Source organism: Poromitra crassiceps (assembly GCF_964638095.1).
Source record: "Poromitra crassiceps genome assembly, chromosome: 4".
NCBI classification, from domain to species: Eukaryota; Metazoa; Chordata; class Actinopteri; order Beryciformes; family Melamphaidae; genus Poromitra; species Poromitra crassiceps.
Genome location: NC_139626.1, coordinates 67,743,988 through 67,769,571, shown reverse-complemented (window position 1 = coordinate 67,769,571; position 25,584 = coordinate 67,743,988).

The following is a 25,584-nucleotide window of genomic DNA, read 5'->3' as shown; positions in this document are numbered from 1 at the left end:
CTCTTATAGCGCCACAGCCCTGTGTGTGTGACAAATGTAGTTAGCTGCCGAGACTCAGGCTCCAGCTCAATCTGATGGTATCCCCACTTTAAATCCAACTTAGAAAATACTGTGGCTCCTGTCATGTCCTCCAGTATGTCATCTATGATGGGGATAGGGTGCCTTTCTCGCACTATGGCTTCATTTGCTCTGCGCATGTCTACACACAGTCTTGGCTCTTTCTTACCATGTACTACAACTAACGGTGACACCCATGGCGTTGGTCCGTTTACTCTTTCAATCACATCCATCTCCTCAAGTTCTTTGAGTTTCTCTTTTACTCTTTTCCTCACACTGTATGGCAATCTGCGAACATGCTGTGCCACTGGTTTTACACTGTTATCAACATGCAGGCCTAATTGAAAATCCTTCAGTTTGCCTACTCCTTGGAAACAGGTTTTATATTTCTCCTGTATCTCGGCTGTGAAATGTTCTGTCTCTTTTGGTTGGATGGCATTCACCTGATCGATAAGGCCTATGTGTAACAGTCCCAATTTAACAGCTGTTTTCCTCCCTAGCACACAGATTTGTGCCTCTGCAATCACTTGCATTTTTGCAGTGACAGTGTTTGATCCCTCAGTTGTCTTTAGATCAGCTGTGAAAATTCCTTTCACTTGAAGTGGTTTTCTTGAACCAAATGGATAGACTTTCTTTTCAGCAGGCATTAATTTAATATCACCTGTCGACTTCAGCTGTGTAAATGTGGACACATTCACAATATTACAGGAAGCTCCAGAGTCTATCAGCATTTCCACTGGCTGGTCATTAACCAGTACAGTCATTGTTCCATCCTTATTACTACCAATGACTGAAAACACATAGTCATCATCACTGTCGCTGTGTTCTGTGACTGTGGTTTCAACTCTGTTCACTTTATATGCTTTCTTTGTTTTGCACACTTTGGCAAAATGTCCTTCTTTGCCGCATTTATTACACTTTTTATCCTTTGTTATGGTGCAATCACGACTCATGTGTCCATCACGACCACACCGGTAGCATGTTATGCTTCTCGCATCACTTGGTGAACGATCTTGAGGTCTGGGTCTTACCGTTCTTGTTTTTCCCCTCCCTCTGCCAAATCTTGTCTCCACTGCGTTGACTGTTAACCTTTCCATCTTTGCAGCTTGTTGATCTGCTGTCTCCGTTGCTCTTGCCATTTCTTGGAGCCCAGCCAGCTTTAGATCTTTTTCACGCAACAGCCGTCTGCGCAGTGCGTTTGAGCTGCACTTGTCAATAACTTGATCACGTATGAAGTCATCTTTATTATCTCCAAACTCACACGTGGATGCCAGCTTCTTCAATCTGCTTACATAACTGTCCATTGACTCTCCTTGTGCTTGCTCCGCTTGTCTAAACATATGTCTCTCGTAGGGGATGTTTTTCTGAGGTGTGAAATATTCATCCAACTTGTTTACTGCTTCACTGTAGTCATCATCTTCTCCCGTGTTCTCTAGCGTGAAGAAGATGTCTTGGACTTCGGCGCCTGCTAAGTGTAGCAGTAAAGCTCTTTTCCGTGCGGCATCACGAACTCCCGATGCAGTTAAATAGATTTTGAAACTATTTACCCACTTCTGCCATCGCACACCAACGTTAGCTGAGTCGGATAGCACATCAAAAGGAGCGACCGCCGGTAAACCTGATAGCGCCATCACGTCTTCTTTTATTTCCCCTTTTCTTTTTTTTCTTCTTCGGATTAAACCTCACGTTCCGTTTTGGTTCCTCGTCGCCAAATGTAGTGTCCTGATTTAACGTAAACACTTGACACACGGCACCAGTACGAACAGTTGACTCTGCTTTATTATGCTCGTGACATTAGCTCTCTGAGCTATCATAAACTACCGGATCACTTCCGGGAACATGTGACCTCTACAGTGTATGACCTGTAACGCACCGGAGGTGACGTACACTACACCGAGGTAGAACAAAACACAACAATGATTTTCTTATATTTAGGGTCTCCCATTAATTAAATTGATTGTCACGGGGGGACTTTTTTGTTGTTGTTGTTCTTTAGAACTACCCCAATCCTACTTCACCAAATAGTCAAATGCTTTACCTAAAACAAAAATTTAATTATAGTCCTGTAAACATAGCTTTAGTTTAGGCGGAAATTGTACTTTGTGGTGATAGGAACATAGGACTCCATCACTTTTCTCTCATTTATCAGAAAAACAGAAATCCCTAAAAAATAGACCATTACTTAATTGTCTAGGGTGCTATTGAACACTAACCAGGATGGACCCATCACAGACTGTGGAGCACATAATGAATAGCTGCCCAAAACACCGGCCACCAAACGGTGATCATGGCTTAATTGCCCTGGACGATGACACAGTGGTCTGGCTCGCCTCAACGGAGCTGAAAGTCTATCCTGGTCCATTTAACCAGGATGGAGATCTCTGGTACAGTTTTATTGCACATTAGATTTCTTTAGACATAGGCCTACTACCTCTTCTCTGAAACAGTGAAATTATGTAATTCCAAATGGGGGATAAGTGGCATAATAGCCTATAAGTTAACTCATTCAGGGCCAAAGACGTCTTTGACGTGTTATCAGAAATAGCCCTCAGGGCCAATGACGTGTTTGACATGTTTTTGTTTTTATTACTGCAGCGCGTAGTTCAAACACTTCCCCAGCCTGTGACATAGTATCAGGTCCCTAGCATCTAAGGCAAGCCGGCAACACGTGAACAAACACATACCGCAGCTGTTGTTTTGAAATTGAGCAGGAGGAAAAGCAGAAAACGGATAAACGCTTCCTTGTGCAGACAGGAGAAACGCCATTGAAACGCCCCTCGGCGCGCTGCAGGACCTGGTCGCTTTCCTGTGTGCCAGCCGGGAGAAAACGGGAGAAAGTAATCCAGAGAATGTGTTTGATCATCGGAGGAATGAGGAAATGATCGATCAGAGGGCGGTGAGGACGTGTTGAATAGCCGAGGGGAAAACGGGAACGATCAAATAGCAGGGAGGATAGGACAGGGAGACATGGACGAGGACGGGTGGACCAGAACAAAACAAAATAAACACACGAACAGCTAACAAGGCAGAAGCGGCAGTCACAGCAGCCCGCTGTCCGTTCTCAAGAGCTATTCAGTTGGTTCATGAAATCGCTGGGCTGCGTGCCCTCCAGTGTTGCTCCTGGCCAATCCCGGCGCCACAGGGCGTGGTTATTGCTTATCCTATGTGGGGTTAGAAATCACGCAACGAAGATAAAAGGGGGATCGTGTGTGTGTGTGTGTGTGTGTGTGTGTGTGTCTGTCTGTCTGTCTGTCTGTCTGTCAGTGTGTCTGTCTGTCTGTCTGTCTGTCTGTCTGTGTGTCTGTCTGCACACTCACTCACAGTGAGTAAACTGTATTGTTGAATGTAAAAAAAAAGCACTTCATGTGTATATATATATATATATTTTTTTTTTCATTTGTGTCATAACGAATAATATTTACATGTCTGATGTCAATACAGTTCAAAATAAAAGAATTGAGAGCGAGTTCTGCCTGAGAATGTGTGCTTTACAAAAATTGCCTTTTCTCCTGTTTATCTTCTCATGGAGACCTTTTGGGTGAAAACAGGGTGTATATAAATGGCTATAAGTAGAGTACAGAACATGCTAAAAGCTCGCTTTTTTTTCCCTGGTGAACCCAGAGACGTACATCTTCATTTTGAGGTATTGCAAATCACTTTGGTGCTAATAGATCATTTACTGTGGGTCTTGAAAGATGACCAACAATTATGAAAATCTTTGGCCTGTGCTAAATATTGGCAGTCCTAAACTGGCCATGAATGAGTTAAGAATGCTCACTCTGATGGTCATCATATTTGGAAAGGGAAATACCAGGTGGCTGAACTACATCACCAAATAGTCAGAATGTGGGTAACCCAATAAAATAAAGTTAATGTACATTTTGCAAGTTTTATTGAAACTGGAACATTAATCCAAACTATATAAATCAGTAGTATCTCCTGTCTTGACATGACAAAATAATACAATTATAATAGTATAGTCAGGGATCCACAGGCCCAAAAGCTCAAGAAAATGGGTTGAACCTGACATGGCATGCTATACTTTTTTTTTGTGTTTTATCTATTCATTTGGACATTAAGGTCCACTGAATGAGAGGTCTGCTCTGTCAGAAACCTCGCGAAAAAAAGTTGTGGCCATTTTTGGATATGAAGCCTTTATTTTTTTACCGAAAAATGTGAAAGAGTTTTTTTTCCTCAAAGTCCTCAGTGGGTTGCGTAAGCTGTCAATAAATTCATCCCAGGTACACAGAACATGTGTGTTGACAACACCAAGTTAAGAAATACACTTACAAAACCTTTCCAAATGATTTATAGCCATTTTCTATTACAAAAAAGCACTCGTTTTTTGAATTTTCTCCATTATTTTCATCTTTACTTTGTTAGTAAGCAATTATATCGTGAAATATGACATCAGCCAATGTGTCATTCTTTTCAGCAGATATTATAGTCATTCCACACTAAAGATGATTAAAATCAACCCAAAATCAATGGATCTGTGGTGATTTTATTACCTTTATGCTCGAAATTCCTCGAGACATGTTTTTAGTTTTAACAAAACCCTGTACCCCAAAGACAATACTTGTAACACAAGAAATTCAAAACAACAAAATGATTTTAATCACAAAATGTACACTGCATGACAAGCCAAGAAAACAATTATTGTTATACAGCTTTGGATAGATTGTGACCAGTATCTAGAAAACATTAAATTAAACATTAGCTGAACAAAATTATTGAACACAACACATTAAAAAAAGAAAAAAAAAAGACTGGCAACAAGGTCTATAATATAACAAAATTAACTTTGCAATGAACAAAATAACTAAATTACTGTCACTGTCTTCAAGTGTGAGAAATAACTCAATCACTGTCACTGTCTTCAAGTGTGAGTTCAGTCCCTGAACATTTGTTGGGGTCCCCAGTGCAGAGACATGCGATGACACACTTGACATTGGCTCTCACACAAGAGCATCCTCGGGCACACATGCTTTTCTTGCAGTGACAGTATTTGGTGTGTTTAAATTCTGCAGGTTTTGCCTCCTTCAGCATCATGGTTGCCATCAGCTTACCACTGACAAGCTCTCTGCCGAAGTCAGTGGCAACAGGGTAGGTTGGTTGAGACATGTGTGCTCGCTTGCATACAGCCAACTGATGCAGGGCTCGGCGAAGGGGTAACTGGAACGAAGGCATCTTCGGTAGGTGGAAGGCAACGCATGTCTCCTTTGATATTGCCAAAGAGATGGGCTCGCAGTGCATCCAAATTACCACTGATGTCACTCCTCTCATACAGTGACACCATGTACCGCCTAGCCGCTGTCACAACATCTTCTTTAACATCCAGGCTTTCCCCAGGGTTACCGTATCTGCACAGGGGCAGAAGGTCTTCCAGGTGATCAACTGCTGTATCACTGCTGTATAGTCTGCAAACTTCACGATGGTGTTCAAGGTTTGAGTCGCCACGCAGTCGTGGGTGTAGAGGTCGTACCAGAAGGGGCTGGAGACGCATCCCTGGGGCACTCCTATGCTGATGGTCAGTGGGGAGGAGGTGAGGTTGCCCACTCTCACCACCTGGCGGCGGTCTGTCAGAAAGTCCAGGATCCAGTCACACATTGCTGTGTTTAGTCCCAGGACCTTGAGCTTGTGCTGTGACACAGTGAGCTATCTCTACAGCTAGCTCTACAGAAGAGGAAAAAAGCACGCCTACAAAACTGCCGTTGATCACCTGGAAGACCTTCTGCCCCTGTGCAGATACGGTAACCCTGGGGAAAGCCTGGATGTTAAAGAAGATGTTGTGACAGCGGCTAGGCGGTACATGGTGTCACTGTATGAGAGGAGTGACTTCAGTGGTAATTTGGATGCACTGCGAGCCCATCTCTTTGGCAATATCAAAGGAGACATGCGTTGCCTTCCACCTACCGAAGATGCCTTCGTTCCAGTTACACCTTCGCCGAGCCCTGCATCAGTTGGCTGTATGCAAGCGAGCACACATGTCTCAACCAACCTACCCTGTTGCCATTGACTTCGGCAGGGGGCTTGTCGGTGGTAAGCTGATGGCAACCATGATGCTGAAGGAGGCAAAACCTGCAGAATTCAAACACAGGAAATACTGTCACTGCAAGAAAAGCATGTGTGCCCGAGGATGCTCTTGTGTGAGAGCCAATGTCAAGTGTGTCATCGCATGTCTCTGCACTGGGGACCCCAACAAATGTTCAAGGATTGAACTCACACTTGAAGACAGTGACAGTGATTGAGTTATTTCTCACACTTGAAGACAGTGACAGTGATTTAGTTATTTTGTTCATTGCAAAGTTAATTTTGTTATATTATAGACCTTGTTGCCAGTCTTTTTTCTTTCTTTTTTTAATGTGTTGTGTTCAATAATTTTGTTCAGCTAATGTTTAATTTAATGTTTTCTAGATACTGGTCACAATCTATCCAAATTAAGCTGTATAACAATACTTGTTTTGTTGGCCTGTCATCCAGTGTACATTTTGTGATTAAAATCATTTTGTTGTTTTGAATTTCTTGTGTTACAAGCATTGTCTTTGGCGTACAGGGTTTTGTTAAAACTAAAAACATGTCTCGAGGAATTTCGAGCATAAAGGTAATAAAATCACCACAGATCCATTGATTTTGAGTTGATTTTAATCATCTTTAGTGTGGAATGACTATAATATCTGCTGAAAAGAATGACACATTGGCTGATGTCATATTTCAGGATATAATTGCTTACTAACAAAGTAAAGATGAAAATAATGGAGAAAATTCAAAAAACGAGTGCTTTTTTGTAATAGAAAATGGCTATAAATCATTTGGAAAGGTTTTGTAAGTGTATTTCTTAACTTGGTGTTGTCAACACACATGTTCTGTGTACCTGGGATGAATTTATTGACAGCCTACGCAACCCACTGAGGACTTTGAGGAAAAAAAACTCTTTCACATTTTTCGGTCCAAAAATAAAGGCTTCATATCCAAAAATGGCCACAACTTTTTTTCGCGAGGTTTCCGGCAGAGCAGACCTCTCATTCAGTGGACCTTAATGTCCAAATGAATAGAAACGGACTAGAAAACAAATTAACCAAGCAAAAACAAAACAGACGAATAAAAAGTGGCTCCTCATTTGATCTGGTATATGGACACTTGTTTCCCATCCCTTGCCGATAGGAATGTCTCTGTCAATGTACCTACTGATTGTAAAGCGCTTTGGATAAAAGCACTATATAAATGCAGGCCATTTACCACTTACCATAACAAGGGTTTGGGCATGTGACTGTGACACACCATATCGCTGTCTGATACATTGCTCTTTGGACATGTTGTTCAAATGCATCCTCTGTTGGTGGCAGATTTGCAGAGACTGTTTTTTTTGGGGGGGGGGGGGGAGGGGGGGGAGGGACAGTGCATATTAATGAACAGTACAAACAGTACATGTAAATATGCCAGATTATAGCCTGAAGGCTAGTTTCTGTCTGCAGTCCCTTGGCCGGTTGATGCAACCCAGAAAACAAGCACAGTGACAGAGAAAACTCATAAAATACATGGGAAATATACAATCCTAGCAATACAGTACAATTAGTAAAGAGAGAGAAGAGGAAAATTAAATTATTAATGGTGAAAGGTAATACAAGTGTGAGCATCCTGCAAGGTCACACATGGTCGCAGGACTGGTTCAGTCTCAGCCACGCTTTTAGATGGCCCTTGAAGGTGACCAGACTGGAGCTTTCCCTTATGGAAGGGGGTAGGCTGTTCCATACCGTGCATCCTCTAAAGGACAGCACATTCTGACCAAACAAGGTTCTTCTTAGTGGAACCTCACAGTCTCCGTTCGTGACGGCTCTGGTGGATCGAGTCGAGTTGGAAATTGCTCTGTATTTAATGAAGGTGTTAAGAGGAGGTGGCGCAAGGCCATGAAGGATTTTGTAAATTAGACAAGCGGAGGTGAATTTTCTGAAATCGTCAAAACTTAGCATGTTGTACTTGGTTAGAATATTGCAGTGGTGGTAAGTGAAAGGTTTTTTTATCCAGAATTGTCAATGCTTTTTTATAGAGTATCTCAATTGGCTTAAGGATTGTTGGGCCTGTCATAGACCAGCTGGTCAAGCAGTAGCTCAAATGTGACAGTATCATAGAATGCAGGAACATCATGGCAGCACTATCCGATAAGGAACACCGTATTTGCCTAAAGTTATGTAGATGGGATTTTATTGTTTTCGACACCATTTTAACATGGCTCCTGAAGGAGAGTGGAATCTAGCATAACACCTAAATATTTGAACTCCTTAACAACATTGATTTCCTCAGTTCCTAAGAATACGTTGGAATGTGTAAGAGTTGTAGCTTGCTTCGAGAAAAACATACAAACAGTTTTTTTTGCGTTCAGTAGGAGACAGGACCTGGTGAGCCAGGCCTACACATGGGTCAAGGCAGTAGAGAGGACACATGCTGCCTCCTCAGGATTTTTGGCCGCGGCAAAGATGACCGTATCATCGGCATAAAACTGTACATTAACATTGTGACAAAAATCAGGTAAATCATTAATATAAAGCGAGAATAAGATGGGCCCCAGAATTGATCCTTGGGGGACCCCTACTGGACAACCCAGGTATGAGGAGCTGACACCCTCAACCACAGTACACTGTTCTCTGTGTGATAGATAAGATTGGAACCATTTGATGGCTTGATCAGAGAAGTTGAAGTGGGACAATTTAGTTAACAAGACTTTGTGGTTGACGGTGTCGAACGCCCTTTTTAAATCTAAAAATACAGTGCCTACACAGCCCTTTCTATCTAATAGGCTTTTACATTTTTCAATGAGTGTGACCAAGGCAGACTCTGTAGAGTGGTCTGGTCGGAAACTGAACTGCATGGGCTGCAGGGGGGTTTGACTATTACCAAGAAATTCCATTATTTGTTTGGCAATCCATTTTTCATCATTTTAGAGATGATGGGCAAGATGCTGATCAGTCTATAATTATTCAGGTTGGAGCGTCTCCTGCTTTAAAAGTGGGGGTGATTGAGGCCAGTTTCCACGCCCCAGGAACCACCAAGTGCCTAATGGACAGGTTAACAAGGTGCATGATTGGGGACGCCAGCGCCTCCTTGTGTGTTTTCAGAAAGCTGGTGTCGAGACCGGAGACATCCTTGGCTTTTGAATTGTTTAGAGAGCACTGATGATATTGATGACTTCTGTCTCAGAAATGTCTTGGATACAGAATTGTAGTGGTGGGTTGTCTGCTGTTCTATTTACTGGTCTGTCAGGATGCAGGGATGAGGTGAACTGTTTAGAAATGTCTTCGATGGATTTTATAAAAAAAAAAAATTAATTCCTGTGCCAGGATAACAGGGTATCGGCACAAGCTGGTTGTCAATTTTTAATTCCAGGCCTTTGATATCCTTCTTGTATTGTCTCCCTGTTAATTTGTTTATGTTCTGCCATATTTTCTTACTATTCCCCTTAGCGTTCACAATAATTTGAATCCAAAAGTTTGCTTTGGCCTTTCGCAGCTCCAGTGTCACTTTATTTCTGGCTGTTGTAAAGTTGTACCTGTCGATGCTTAATCCAGATTTAATGGATTTTTTAAAGTTGATTTTGTTGATGCATTTATGAAACTCAGTTCATCCAAGTTTGTGCACATCAGTCCATTTTCCTTTTTTCCGTAAAGCACTACTTAACTTATAGGCTATTATGCCACTTAACCCCCATTAGGAATGACCTAATTTGACTGTTCAGAGAATAGGTAGGCCTATGTCTAAAGGAATCTCATTTGCAATAGAACTGTGCCAGATATCTCCATAAAACTACTGGTTAGTGTTCAATAGCACTTGCTAGCAACAGCATTTGTCCCTCTGAATGTTTCCTCTTGCCATATACTGTAGGCAACTCATGTACTCTCCCATCATTTGGGAACTGCTCAGATACACACAGGCTTTACAAAAAATATTCTGACATCAAACAGCAATAACATTCTGAAGCACTCAATAAAAAAATGCAGAATGCAATATATTGCAATACTCTAGTATACATAATGTACTAAACATTTTAACAGAGCTGAAAGTACAACTTGCTGTGTGCCACCCTTGTAGTGTAATAATATGTACATCACGTTATATTGATAACACCAGCCGACATCCCTAAGCCCTCATGGGTCAAGGCAAGATGGAGGGACCAGTGGACGTCAGCCGAACCATCTAGGGTCCACCGCTACATCAAGGACCCCACGGACGTTCCTGGCCAGCACCTGCCCCAAAACCAATGGTCGACTCTCAACCGCCTGAGGACAGGCGTGGGGCGTTTCGGGGCAGACATGCTGAGGTGGGGCCTCGCGGACAGCGCCCAGTGTGAATGTGGGGACCCATCACAGACTGTGGAGCACATAATGAATAGCTGCCCAAAACACCGGCCACCAAACGGTGATCATGGCTTAATTGCCCTGGACGATGACACAGTGGTCTGGCTCGCCTCAACGGAACTGAAAGTCTAAGAACAAACACCAGAAGAAGATAACAGTGGACAAATTGACTCAAAACTGTCATTCACAAATTTCATTCAAATGTATTATTATAACCGTATTTGCCCAAAAGGATTCAAAGTGCAACTGTTTCACTGAAGACAAAAACAAAATTTAAGCGCAACTGAACAGAATGAAATAAAATAAAAGTGCAATAAGTATTGCACATTTGAAATGTATTTGTCACACTTGAACAATTTCTGGGGCAACTGGCCCACTTGAATTGACACCACCTATTTCAATCCCCAAGACACACACACAGAGACGGAGTAAACTTTATACATTTCCATTTATTAACATTTAGTTTAGGAATAAATCATTAACATACAAAATACTGTTTTCTGCAGATTAAATCAGCTCCCCTCTTCCCAGTAGCTTGTCCCACTAGATCAAACTGCCACAACCAATACTTGTTAGGCCAGTTTCATATTACACTCCATTCCAGAGGACACTGCAATTCAGCAAACATTTGGGCACACATGCATAAGATCAAGCTCATAATTTAACATGGGTAAAACCAAACGACACCACACAATTCAAGACCGTCTAAGAGATAGGCTAAAGCACGTCAAGCCAAATCATTTCACCCATCTGTTCAGGGGTCGAAGCACAGCACACCACTAGGCCGTAAAAGATTAGTTTGGGCAAGTTAATACCTTGGGGAACCTATGGGTAATAAAATATAAATATATATATATAAAATATAATTATGCTGATTGCAGGAAACAGGATACACCCTAGACAGGACAAAAAACATGAAAGGAATGAAAATACTAAAAATTCCAATATAGCCGACACTAGCCTACTGGCCCAAATTGGAAGAAAACACTAAAATTAGTCCCGTTACTTCTGGGTGCCTGATAAGGAGATTAATGGACAGTTAGTCTATTACAATGCTTCCAGCACTGCTTACCAGCCCCAGAGCTGTTGTGTGGCTTGTGCAGATGGCCATCAGGCCTCGAGGAGAAGGCTGGGAGCCCACAGCGTCCTGGCTGCGTTCAGCTGACTGCATGCATGCATGCATGCGCGCGCGCTGTCCCGGTCTCGCCAGGAGGGTCGGGCTCCAGAGGGGTCCGGAGTGGAGGAGGAGGCGGCGTCAATGCGTCCTGGTGAAGTGGCGTTGGTGAATGACGCTGTTCTTGCAGTGACATTTTGGGACGCTTCAGTGGACATGAGGAAGATCAGCTGTTCATGTTGACGTCCTCAGGCTGGGAGTCCGGCCGTACTCGAACTGGGAGGAGAGAGGAGGGTGGAGTTAGTGACTCTCTACTTCAGGGTTCTTTTCTAGAGATCATTTTCCAGGACTGTCAGTGATGATCCATCAGTCTATCTATCTATCTATCTATCTATCTATCTAGCTATCTATCTAGCTATCTATCTTATTATCTATAAAAGGGAACATGGGCAATGTTTGTTGTTTCCCTGTTTCAATTCCCCCCATCACCGATGATGTCATAAGACTGTTGATGTCATCAGTGATGCCATCAGCGATGAAGTTGTGACATCATCAGTGATGTCATAAGAGCAGGTGAGCCCATACAGTGGTCGAGCTGCAGGGTGGGCGAGGCCGCGCAGTGGCTGAGCTGCGCATGCGAGCTGCAGGCCAGCTTGGCAGCCAGCAGCGTGGGCGAGGCTGCGCAGCGGGCGAGCCTTGGAATCGCGAGATTCCTAGTAGATTAATATGTTCCTCTCTGTGGAAATCTGATTTAAAAAATGTGCTATGCAAACACACCTACATGTAGCGATGGAATTTATACTTTTAGGATGGAATGTGTATTTGTGTAAACTTAATAAAAACTACTACAGTTACCAGTCCCCTATATTTACATTTGAAGGATAGCATAACTTACATTATTCAGAGGTCGTTGCTCGATGGCGTTTCTGATCTGGGCTCCTCAGTCAGACAGACAGATGACAGAAAAACCTAGATCTGCTCTCTCTCTCTCTCTCACACACACACACACACACACACACACACACACACACACACACACACACACACACACAATCAACAATCAAATTAGTATTGTAACAGAACAGTCTGGCTATACTGTTGCAGCTAAGCTAAATGCACTAACACGGCTCCTCCGCACTTTAACGTCACAAATAAACAAAACTGTGTATAATCCCACCGCTGATACCAATGTAGCCGTGTATTCGGGTCCGCCTATTCACACTTTGTTAAGAAAATAAACGGTAGTCAGGCTGTAACGTCATAAAAGGCTTGACTTTATTATCCGAATACCACAGCAGGACAACAACAACAACCCTTGAGTGAACACTAAACAGAGCCTCACATACAAACGCAAATAGATCACAACACTGAACAGTCCGTTACAGTAGTGATGCCAAATAACCAGATGGATTTATGAATGGCTCGGATAATATGTCATAGCATTACGATAAGTGTATCGCGTAACGATCAGGCTAAGCTAGGCTTAACGTTAACGTGATACATAAAGCCCTGAACCGAGCTGGCTAGTGGCTCATTTAACGTCGTTAGGAAAGTTACATAAGGGATTTAAATGCATGTGTTTGCCACATAAGTGATTCGGCAATCGGCATTGCTCTTGTTAGTTTAACAAAACTAATGAAAAGAACGTGAGCTTGTAGCTAACAACAGGAATGCCTCATGAGAGTATACCGCTAGCTAACAAAATGCCACCGGCAGCCCGACTGTAATAAACGAACATTAATGTCTGGCCTCTTGCATTAGCTGGTTGACCCATCGATCGACAGTATAATTTATCAACACATTATGCCATGGATGGTAACATTGCCCAGCGCATTCACCTTGATAAAGCATGCCAACTAATAGCTATGCTAACCTAGAAACAGAAAGACATCTTTCTAGGTTAGCATAGCTAGCCGAAAGACAGTTCCAATCGGAGGTAGCAAGCTAACGTTTACGACTAGTTAGCTAACAATAGCTAACGTTAAAGCTAGCAATTGTAACGTTAGTGAACAGGAATGCCACGATGAAACATAAAATAAACACTCAAAATACCGACTACCATTAATCGCTGGCCTCTTACCAGGCAGTATCGACAGTAAATACCATTGACAGTAAAACACATTGATAACCTGATAGCGTTAAACCGGGTGTCCTGTTTCAACCAGGCTATAGAGCTAGTCATACTATAGCGATTAAAAACCACATCTACCAAATGTCTAAACACTAATAACGTGACTATAAACAAATGTAACGATACCTGCTAACATGAGCTGTTTGCGTGTTGGTAGAAAAAACCTTCTTCTTCTTCTTTTTTGGAGTTTGATGGCGGTTGGCAAAGATATGTATGTGCATTACCGCCACCTACTGGAGTTTAGAAAACCGCCCACACGGGACAGCCTAAAACTAAAACAAATGCACCCAGAAACCACCCAGGGATATTTGATTGGTCAACATTATACTGGCTTTCTATTGGTTTATCTTTTTGATACTGATGTTTCGCTCTAAATCCAAGAGCAAAGAGAAAATCCAAGAGGAGAAATTCCAAGAGAGAGCACACTCAATTTGAATGGGAGCACAGACTGGGAGCACAAGCAGACAAAATCGAAGTCCGAGGACATGATATTTGAATGTGAGTGCATGAAATCTGTCCATAAAGAAAAGTTTTGAGCGCGAGCGTAAAGTTTTGAGCGCGAGCGTAAAGTTTTGAGCGCGAGCGTATAGTTTGAGGACAAGCAGAGTAAATCTGAGCACACGCAGGGGCTTTTTGAGTCCAAGGGTCGAAAATATGAACGTGAAATTGATAAATAATGCTCTCAAATTTCTTGAACACCCTCTTGAATTAAGATTCTATTATAATTCCATAGTTTTGATGCCTCTCTTCCCTTCACAGGATGATCAAAAACATTTTTCATGGCCTGGGTAAAAGCAACGTAGGAAAAACATAGACTGGACTGGCTTTCCCAAACAGGTTTAGCCCACGCCAATGCCTTTCCCTTCAGACAGCCCAGGAGAAAGGCAATGCGAGCTCGTGCAGTGGAGTATGACTCCGGCTGCAGTTCAAAAACAATATCACACTGCATAAGGAAAGACCCGCAGGATCCCAGATCTCCCTCGTAACGCTCCGGGACAGGATAGATAGATAGATAAACTTTATTGTCACTTCATGGTACAAGTATCACGAGCGAAATTCTGCTTGGTTCGCTCTCAGAGTCAGAGAGCAAAACCGTGTCGCCATTGAACAGTGCCAGCAATTGGACAATGCATTTAAATGAAATACACTCAGGGACAGGAGCGTGAGGTTCCGGGGAGAAACCCGCTGTGGGTAAGTCACTCACCACGGCTGTAGCTTCAATCTTATCATGGGGCAGAGGTTGAAGTTGCGCTGCACTGCCGTCATGTGAAGTTCTCTACGGAGATTGTTAACATTAGTCGAGAGATCATTCATACCGTCCAGTACCTCTCTTAAGGCTTGATCATGAGTTCCTAGAAGGGCGGCTTGACCCGCTAGTCTGTTGTAGAGCGTCTGCGTCTGCTGGGTTCATTTTTGGTCTGCTTGTACTGTGACCAACGACAAGTAACCCAGATGCAGACAGAAACTCAGAGATGTGATTGATTATTTAAACAAATGATTTACTTTAACACATTGAGTGCCACAGCGCTTCAGTAAAATTGTCTGCAGCCTGTGCCAGATTCACTTCCATTCAGTTGAAAACAGCTATAGAATTTTTTATATTAGGGCTATATTGATAGGGCTGGACTTTAATGAAACATTGAACACTCCTGCTTCTTCCAAAGAAGAAATTTAGTTTCTAGACAGTTCCATTATGAAATGACAGCCTTTGAAAAAAGTGCACTTTCAAGGGTTTTCTGTCGTTTTTTTTTACTTTCCAAGATATAGTCACTTTTATGAATACCTTTTGCACTCTAATTTCGAGCACATTCACTGACTCTGGCTGGTGTTTTCTGATGTGGTGGCGTGGTGTGGTTTCTGTGCAGCCTGCGTGCCCCCCCCCCTCTCCACCTCTGAGCTGCGGGCTCCTCCCCACACGCACAGAGTTTGTTTTCTGAGACTCCGTTTTTGCCCCGGACGAATCCCAGCGCGCATCAAGGAAATGCCAAACGCGACTGAACGAAAAGGCTTGGCCGTTCGGCTTCGGATGCTGGCTTTCTGGCAGGGAATCGTGTGGAGATAGATAGAAGCATAAGAGCTCAGTTGTGAGCGCGGATGCAGCCGAGCCCACTCTCCGCTGTAGACAGAGCAATATATACGGCTCTGGCTGAAGCATGCATCGGTTTCCTCTTTGATCACGTCTTTCCCTGCTGTCTCCTGTACAAAGTAAAGGATCTGAGGTGGGTGGCGCAGCTTCCGTGTCGATGTTTAAGGTGGCGCCGTGTGATCTTGAGCTGTCTCTCTTTCCTTCTGACTGGAAATCTGCACTGGTCTTCCCGCTCTTTAAAGGTGGCTCTGCCTCAGACCCCAACTGCTATAGGCCTATTTCCATCTTGCCCTGCTTGGCCAAGGTCTTGGAGAGGCTGGTTCATAATCAGCTCAGCCACTTCATGGCCTCAAACAACATCCTGACCAACTTGCAGTCAGGGTTCCGGCCGGGGCACGGGTGCATCACAGCTACCCTGAAAGTCCTGGATGACATCATCACTTCCCTGGACTCCAAGCAGGTCTGCATCGCTGCCTTTATTGATCTAGCTAAAGCTTTCGATTCAGTGAACCATTCTATCCTCTTACAGAGGCTCTCCAGCATTGGCCTCTCACCAAAATCATGTAAATGGTTTGCCAGCTACCTTGCTAACCGTGCTCAGCAGGTGAAGTCAGAAAACATCTTGTCCGACCCTCTTACCATCTCTAAAGGGGTGCCTCAAGGCTCCATCTTGGGCCCACTGCTGTTCTCCATCTACATCAATGATGTAGCCAAGGCTGCTGGAGATTCATTGATCCACCTATATGCCGACGACACCATCCTATATTCAACGGGCCCTTCTCTCCACTCTGCGGCATCCACCCTTCAACTCAGTCTCACCAATATTGAGCAGTCATTTCACAGCCTCCATCTGCTTCTTAATTCTAAGAAGACGAAATGCATTCTTTTCGACAGAAAACACGACACCACCAGCGCCCCCAAGATCACCTGTGCCGATGGCTCCGAGCTGGAATTTGTCACATCATACAAATACCTTGGCCTCTGGCTGGACCCATCCCTCTCTTTCAACACTCACATAAAACACCTACAGTCTAAAGTCAAAGCTCGCCTGAGCTTCTTGTACCGCAATAAAGCTTCTTTCACCCGTTCTGCCAAACACACGCTTGTCAAGATGACCATCCTGCCCATCTTTGATTACGGCGACACCATCTACAGAATGGCATCCCAGAGCGCCCTCAAAAAACTGGACACGCTTCATCATTCTGCCATCCGTTTTGCCACTGGCGCACCATTCACTACTCATCACTGTGACCTTTACAACCTGGTCGACTGGACATCCCTTCACACCAGACGGCTTCTTCACTGGCTCCAGCTCATCTACAAATCCATTCTAGGCAAAACTCCTCTCTACCTCTCCTCCCTTCTACACTTCTCCAGTTCCGACTACAATCTCAGATCCAGTAACTTCATCCGACTCTCCGTTCCGAAAGTCCGCACCGTTTTTGGCCGCAGTGCCTTCCGCTTTGCGTCAGCTTATGACTGGAACACTCTACAAAACACCCTCAAACTCACGGTCCTCTCATCCCTCACTGCTTTTAAGCAAAACCTGCAACAGATTATAATCGACTGTTGTACCTGTTGACCTCCTCCCAACCACACACATACCCCCAGTCCCTCCTCTTCTCCCTTCCCTGCCCCTTCACCCCCTCCCCCCTCCTCTTTCTCTCTTTCTCTTCTCTCTCTCTCTCTCTCTCTCTCTCTCTCTCTCTCTCTCTCTCTCTCTCTCTCTCTCTCTCATATTGTTATTGTAGCCTGTGTTTGTATATAGTATGCTCCTATTACTACTGTAAGTTTTTACTTGTATTTATATAACCTTGTTTTTATTTCAGCCTCCCACCCCCTTCCCCCAAAAGGCCCTTGCTTTTTGTCAGGCTGCTTTTGTATATAAGAAATTGTTCTTACTTGCTTGCCTGGGTAAATAAAGGTTAAAAAAAAAAAAAAAAATCCCTTGAAGGGATTCATGCTCACTGGCTGGGTACGACCTTAAACAGCAAGATTATGGAATAATATGAATTATGATTTTAGGACGTGCACAGACGTCCTTGGCACTGAACGTTACTTTTTTTTAGGACGTGCACAGACGTCCTTGGCACTCAATGTGTTAAGGAATAACTTAGATAGATAATGCCTTAAAACTGGCAATACAGGTTACACTGAAAATGTGCAGTCTTTAGGTCAAAAACGAGCAGAGGCTCCGATGGCAGTCCAGATGGTGCGGTGGCTCGGCTGTGGCAGTCCAGGTGGAGCTGTGGCTTGTCTGTGGCAGTCCAGGTGGAGCTGTGGCTTGTCTGTGGCAGTCCAGGTGGAGCTGTGGCTTGGAGCTGTGGCAAGTCCAGGAGGTATAGGGTCATCTGTGGCACTTCCGTGACCGTGGAGAGCGAAGGTCCGTTTCTCAATGGATTTGTCATCTAGGAGGGTTAATAAACAAATTTAGCCGGGGTGTATTTTTAAAAAAGGCGGGGAAAATATTTGAGAGACCAAAATCCAAAATGGCTGCTGTGGAAATGAACTTTTTAATGCTTTGACCTACAATGATGCACAATACATGGTTTCAGAGCTTATTCTGGTCAAGGAATACATATTTGGTGTTTATATAATGATTTGACCTATTTTTGACCTTCAAATCCAAGATGGCTGCCAATTTTGAGGCAGTTTTTTCAAAATCGTCATAGAGCCTTCATATTAGGCTTGAATGACAGGTCTTCTCATGATGAGTTGAATAATATACAGTATAAGTACACAGAAGTAATCTCTGAGGTCAATAAAGTCAATGTTTGTGTGTAAACAACAGTTGCTGATTTGCGGTTTCCCATTAAATAGGGTAGGCTACTGAGAATATGGTGTCCAGTTCATCCCATCACATTTTCATAATGAACCAAAAACAATTTTGCACTATAGCCTAACATAAAATAGTATTCTGTATGCAAAGCTAGCAAGGTTAGTTGCTTGAGCTGAATTTAAAGGTCAACTCAAAACAAACAATGAAATAACCTTTGAAATTAAAACTGAATCCTAGGCTATTAAATTTCATCAGCACACAGTAAAGGAAACTTGTCTTTGAACTCAGCTGACTGTCTAGTCCTAATCCCTGTTGTGCAATGTCCCTTTTCAGTGAAGTTTTAGTTTTTGTTAAGAGTATGGACTTTTAATCTTGACCTTGTTGGTAGGCAACGGCCCTTTTTCAGTCAAGCATTTTCAGATTAGCTCAGTCAGTCTGTGAAGCAGTCAGTGTCAGCACTTGCGCGAGCTCGCTTTTTCTCTAACTAATGTTAACATTACACACTTTAAGAGACTTTGTTTGAGGATATCAACGTTATTCACTAGTCTAAAGATAGTTCTACCATCAAGAACATATAAAACAAAAGCAAAAACAATTTTTATTTGCAGAAGTCATCATTGATATTTGGTGTTAGCTAACGTTAGGTAACGTTATTATTTTTAGCTAAAGGTAATGTTATCTGTCTCCACACTTCTGTCAACTGACATATGCATTTGCTTTTGAAAATAAACAGCCTGGCTTGCTTAAGCATAACTGAAGATTAAATAGAAATATAACATGACAAATGCATGTACCGATTGGTTGCCCCATCTTCCCAGGAGGTGGTGGTGTAAACATCATCAAATTTATCAAGTCCTGACCAGTCTTGGGCTTTTAATTGTAAGCTGTCCCATTTGCCTTGATTTATTGTATCGGTGGGCTTGCAAGGCTTGTCACATTTTAGGACACATTCATAGGACATTGTGTGCTTTGTCTTTCATTGGGAGGGAAAGCAACTCGCTATTATATTACTGTTATATTATATTGCTGTTATACGCTGTTTATTTTCAAAAGCAAATGCATATGTCAGTTGACAGAATTGTGGAGACAGATAACATTAATTTTAGCTAAAAATAATAACGTTACCTAACGTTAGCTAACACCAAATATCAATGATGACTTCTGCAAATAAAAATTGTTTTTGCTTTTGTTTTATATGTTATTGATGGTAGAACTATCTTTAGACTAGTGAATAACGTTGATAACCTCAAACAAAGTTTTCTTTTTCTTTTTCTTTTTTATATATTCCCCCCCCCCCCCCCCGATTTTTTATCCCATTTTTATCCCCCATTAGTGCTAACGTAATTTCTTTATCCTGGTTGCTACTCCACCCTCTGCCGATCTGGGGAGAGCCGAAACTGGCTCCATGCTTCCTCCGAGACATGGGCAGTTAGCCAGCCACTTCTTTTCACCTGACAGGGGAAGCTTCACCGGTAGGACATAGCACGTGGGAGGTTCACACTATTCCAACCAGTTCCCCTCCCTCTGAACAGGCGCCCTTAACGACCAGAGGAGGAACCACATTAGCAACCAGGATATTGCATGTTTTTGGTGAAGGGGGTTCCTATATGAAGGAAACCCCCGGGAGGCACGGGGAGAACATGCAAACTCCACACAGAAAGGCCCTTTTGACGACCCGAGGACATGCGGACGGGCACGCATTCCTTCAGCGTTCACATCGTCCCAGGTGGGAATCGAACCCACGACCTTCGAGCTGTGAGGCGATAGTGCTTACCACCACCGTACCTCCTTTTATATCCTCAAACAAAGTGTCTTAAAGTGTGTAATGTTAACATTAGTTAGAGAAAAAGCGAGCTCGCGCAAGTGCTGACACTGACTGCTTCACAGACTGACTGGGCTAATCTGAAAATGCTTGACTGAAAAAGGGCCGTTGCCTACCAACAAGGTCAAGATTAAAAGTCCATACTCTTAACAAAAACTAAAACTTCACTGAAAAGGGACATTGCACAACAGGGATTAGGACTAGACAGTCAGCTGAGTTCAAAGACAAGTTTCCTTTACTGTGTGCTGATGAAATTTAATAGCCTAGGATTCAGTTTTAATTTCAAAGTTAATTTCATTGTTTGTTTTGAGTTGACCTTTAAATTCAGCTCAAGCAACTAACCTTGCTAGCTTTGCATACAGAATACTATTTTATGTTAGGCTATAGTGCAAAATTGTTTTTGGTTCATTATGAAAATGTGATGGGATGAACTGGACACCATATTCTCAGTAGCCTACCCTATTTAATGGGAAACCGCAAATCAGCAACTGTTGTTTACACACAAACATTGACTTTAATGACCTCAGAGATTACTTCTGTGTACTTATACTGTATATTATTCAACTCATCATGAGAAGACCTGTCATTCAAGCCTAATATGAAGGCTCTATGACGATTTTGAAAAAACTGCCTTTTAGAGCTCAAAATTGGCAGCCATCTTGGATTTGAAGGTCAAAAATAAGTCAAATCATTATATAAACACCAAATATGTATTCCTTGACCAGAATAAGCTCTGAAACCATGTATTGTGCATCATTGTAGGTCAAACCATTAAAAAGTTCATTTCCACGGCAGACATTTTGGATTTTGGTCTCTCAAATATTTTCCCCGCCTTTTTTAAAAATACACCCCGGCTAAATTTGTTTATTAACCCTCCTAGATGACAAATCCATTGAGAAACGGACCTTCACTCTCCACGGTCACGGAAGTGCCACAGATGACCCTACTAAGGTTCAGTGGCTCGGCTCTGAGAGATGAAGCATAAATTAATAGTTGTCCTTGCAAAAGGTTCAGAATTACTTGGCAACACCCTCTTGAATTAAGATTCTATTATAATTCCATACAAAAACAGCTGTACTCGCTTCGGCAGGGAGCAGTGTGGCAGAGTATGGAGTGGAGTTTCGGGCTCTAGCTGTGAAAAGTCAGTGGGATGATGTCGCTCTTCAGGAGGCCTTCCAACACGGACTTTCCGAGTCTCTCAAAGATGAACTGGCTGTTCGTGACGAGTCAACGGACATGGACTCGCTTATTTCTCATGGCTATTAGGCTAGATAATAGGCTCCGCGAGCGCCGAAGAGAGAGAGGTTATCTGGCCGGGGGCTTTTCAGCTCGACGTTCTCCGACACACATCACCACTTCCGTTTCCGCTTCCGCTTCCGAGAAATCACGGGAGCGCCTGACAATGGCCGAGCCCGAGCCGATGCAAATCGGTCGTGCCCGTGGTCCATTAACAACAGAGGAGAGGCAGCAGCGAAGAAGCAGCAATAGCTGCTTTTATTGTGGCAAGCATGGTCACTTCGCAGAGGGATGTTCTCTGTGGCCGGGAAATGTCTGGGGCCCTCAGTTGGGAGTAGACTGATGGCCCAGATAGTAAGCCACCCTCCCTCCAATCCAAGAAGGACCCCTCTCCAAGTTTCTGTTATACATAAAGGTAATATACACTCTTTTTTTGCCTTGATTGATTCTGGTGCGGACGAAAGTTGTATTGATGATTCTGTCTGTGAAAAACTAAATATTCCCCTTGTTGATCTTGAGGTGCCACTCAAGACCAATGCTCTGAACGGGGAATTATTGGCCCTAATTACCAAGAAAACTGTGCCGCTGATGCTACATCTGTCTGGGAACCACCAAGAACTTATCAGTGTTTATGTCATGTCCTCTCCTGATGTTCCCATAGTTCTTGGATTTCCCTGGCTCATGTTGCATAACCCCCATGTGGATTGGAGGAGTGGGACAATTTACAGTTGGAGTATTTTTTGCCATTCATGTTGTCTCAAGTCTGCTCTGGGTCCTAACTCTCTCTCTCATCCTCCTCAAGCCACTTCACCAGATATATCTATGGTTCCTTCTGAGTATCAGGATCTGGGAGAGGTTTTCAGTAAGCAGCGTGCACTCTCTCTTCCTCCTCATCGGCCCTATGACTGCGCCATTGAGCTACTACCAGGAGCTCCACCGCCAGGTAGTCATCTATACAACCTTTCCAAACTCTGCAAAGCCTTTCTATCTTTAGTCGACACCCTTGGCTTTGCTCAGCTGGTTCATGAACAAACGCATTCTAACGGCAACACGCTTGATCTCGTCCTCGCTCGTGGGATTAACGTCTCAGATCTGTCAGTCATGATATACCCTCCAGCACTGTCAGATCATTATCTCATTAAATTTAAAATAGACCTGCCCCTCCGGCAATCAAACCTAGCCGATACCTACACCGCCCGGCGTATCGATAGTTCTACTCCCACTGAACTCGCTGATTTGTTATCGGGGCCGCTTTCCTCTCTCACAGAGCGGATCGACTCCATTAATGAATTCACAAATCAATTTAATTCAATCCTACTCGCCTCGCTTGATTCTATCGCACCTCTACGTACTAAAATCCGTCGCCCTAAAAAACCCTCGCCTTGGTATACTGACGATACACGCGCACAAAAACTAATATGCAGAAAACTAGAACGTAAATGGCGATCATCCAAGCTTGAAATCTATCGACTAGCTTGGAATGATAGCCTACTAAAATACAAATGTATGCTCTCCGCTGCAAGAGCCTCCTACCTATCAGATCTTATTAACACTAATAAAAATAATCCTAAATTTCTATTTGACACGGTCGCAAATCTTACTCGCAAACCCTCCCCCAATACAAACTCTCCATTTACAGCTAATGACTTCCTTGACTTCTTTAACCGTAAAATTATCTGTATTAGAGATGAAATTAGCAACTCTCTATTACTCACAAAGGGTGCTAACCCCTCTCCTAGCCCTGTCCTTAGAACCTTAGGCGAGAGTACTATACTCTCGAATTTTGAGACTATCTCTCTAAATGCACTTTCAAAAATTGTACTTTCATCTAAATCCACAACCTGTTTATTCAACCCTCTCCCTGCAAAGTTGATTAAGGAACTCCTTCCAATACTAGGCCCCCCCTTACTTAACATTATCAATAGCTCCCTCTCCTCTGGCATTGTCCCTGCCTCCTTCAAATCTGCTGTAATCAAACCTTTACTTAAAAAGCCAAACCTTGATTCTGAGGTTCTTAACAACTTCAGGCCAATCTCAAATCTCCCCTTCCTCTCTAAAGTTCTTGAAAAAGTAGTCTCGACACAATTAACTGACTACCTCTCACATAATAAACTTCTCGATCCCTTTCAATCTGGTTTTAGATCACTCGAAACTGCTCTTACAAAAGTAACCAATGACCTTCTCCTTGCGTCCGACTCTAATTTCTCCTCTCTTCTCATTTTATTAGACTTAAGCGCAGCCTTCGATACAATCGATCATAAGATCCTCCTAGACCGCTTATCTAACTACGTAGGTATCCGGGGCACTGCCCTATCCTGGCTAAAGTCATATTTGTCTGATAGGACACACTGTGTCTCATATAAAAATATTATGTCCACTTTCTCCTCAGTGAAGTTTGGTGTACCGCAGGGATCAGTCCTGGGTCCCTTACTCTTTGGAGTTTACTTACTGCCTCTTGGCGAAATTTTCCGTAGATATGGCATTAACTTTCACTGTTATGCCGATGATACCCAAATTTATATACCAATTAGACCAGACGATCGCTCTAAACTCGCTAATCTTGAATCCTGCTTAATCGCTGTTACAGATTGGATGTCAAATAATTTCTTACGACTAAACGCCAACAAAACTGAACTACTAGTTGTTGGCCCAAAAACCCAACTTCCATTTCTCACTGATCTTAGTCTGAACATTGAGAACTGCGTAATTACTCCAAACTCAAAGGTGAAAAACCTAGGTGTTACCTTTGATCCTACTCTGTCATTCGATGCTCACATTAAGGATATCACTAAAATAGCTTTCTTTCATCTTCGCAATATCTCAAAGATCCGTCCCTTGCTAAATGCAACGGATGCCGAAACCTTAATACACGCCTTTGTTTCATCTAGACTCGACTACTGTAACGTCTTATTCTCTGGCCTTCCACTTTGTAGCACAAATAAATTACAACTCGTGCAAAACGCCGCTGCTAGAATTCTAACTAGAACTAAGAAGTTTGATCATATAACTCCGGTCTTAATCTCCCTCCACTGGCTCCCAATTCAGGCCAGATCAGACTTTAAGGTGCTTCTGTTAACCTATAAATCTTTGCACGGGCTCGCACCTCCGTACTTATCTGAGCTAATCATTCCTTATGTTCCCACGCGTACTCTCCGCTCACAGGACGGTAATTATCTTACCGTCCCTAAAATTAAGAAAAAATCAGCAGGTAGCAGAGCATTTTCTTACCGTGCTCCACATCTCTGGAACCAGCTTCCTCTGTCAGTTAGGGAAGCTGGCTCCATTGAAATCTTCAAAACTAGACTCAAAATCCATTTATTCTCCCAATCATTTGGCTGTGCTTGATGGTTATGTTTGATGATGTCATTCCTTAGAAATATTTATTAGCTCTTGAGTACATACAATCCTGAATTGCTGAGCGGGCTGTCTCAAGCCAGCAATATCAGTATAAACTTAGACTGACCTAATCTAATTTAACTGAACTGCTGAGCGGGCTATCCCCAGCAGCCAGCAGTATCAGTATAAACTTAGACTGACTTGACCTAATTTAATAATTATGGCATCAGCCGATCCAATAGCTCAGATATAAAATCAAATAGCTGGTGAATAAACTTAGTCCTGAACTGCTGAGCGGGCTATCACAAGCCAGCAGTATCAGTCTACACTTAGACCTAGACTACCTAGACCTGAATTAGCAGTATAGTATTAGTCATCCTAAAAAATCCTAATAAATTTTGTTTTGACCTAATTCTATTGTTGTCTATAGAGTTAGTTCCACCTCTGCGCAGATTCCCCCGCTCTCTTTTCTCTCTCCCCCTCAGGTGTCCTTCATTGGCCTGACGTACACCCCCGCCGCTGCAACCCTAGGTCCGGCCGTCATCGCCCTAGCCACCTGTCGTCACTCTAGGCCATCTACCCGCTACTCCTTCTATTGTCTGACACCCCGGGCTCTTCACCACCACCGACACCTATCCTCATCATCCTGGTCACCTGCCTGCCTAAGGGAAGGG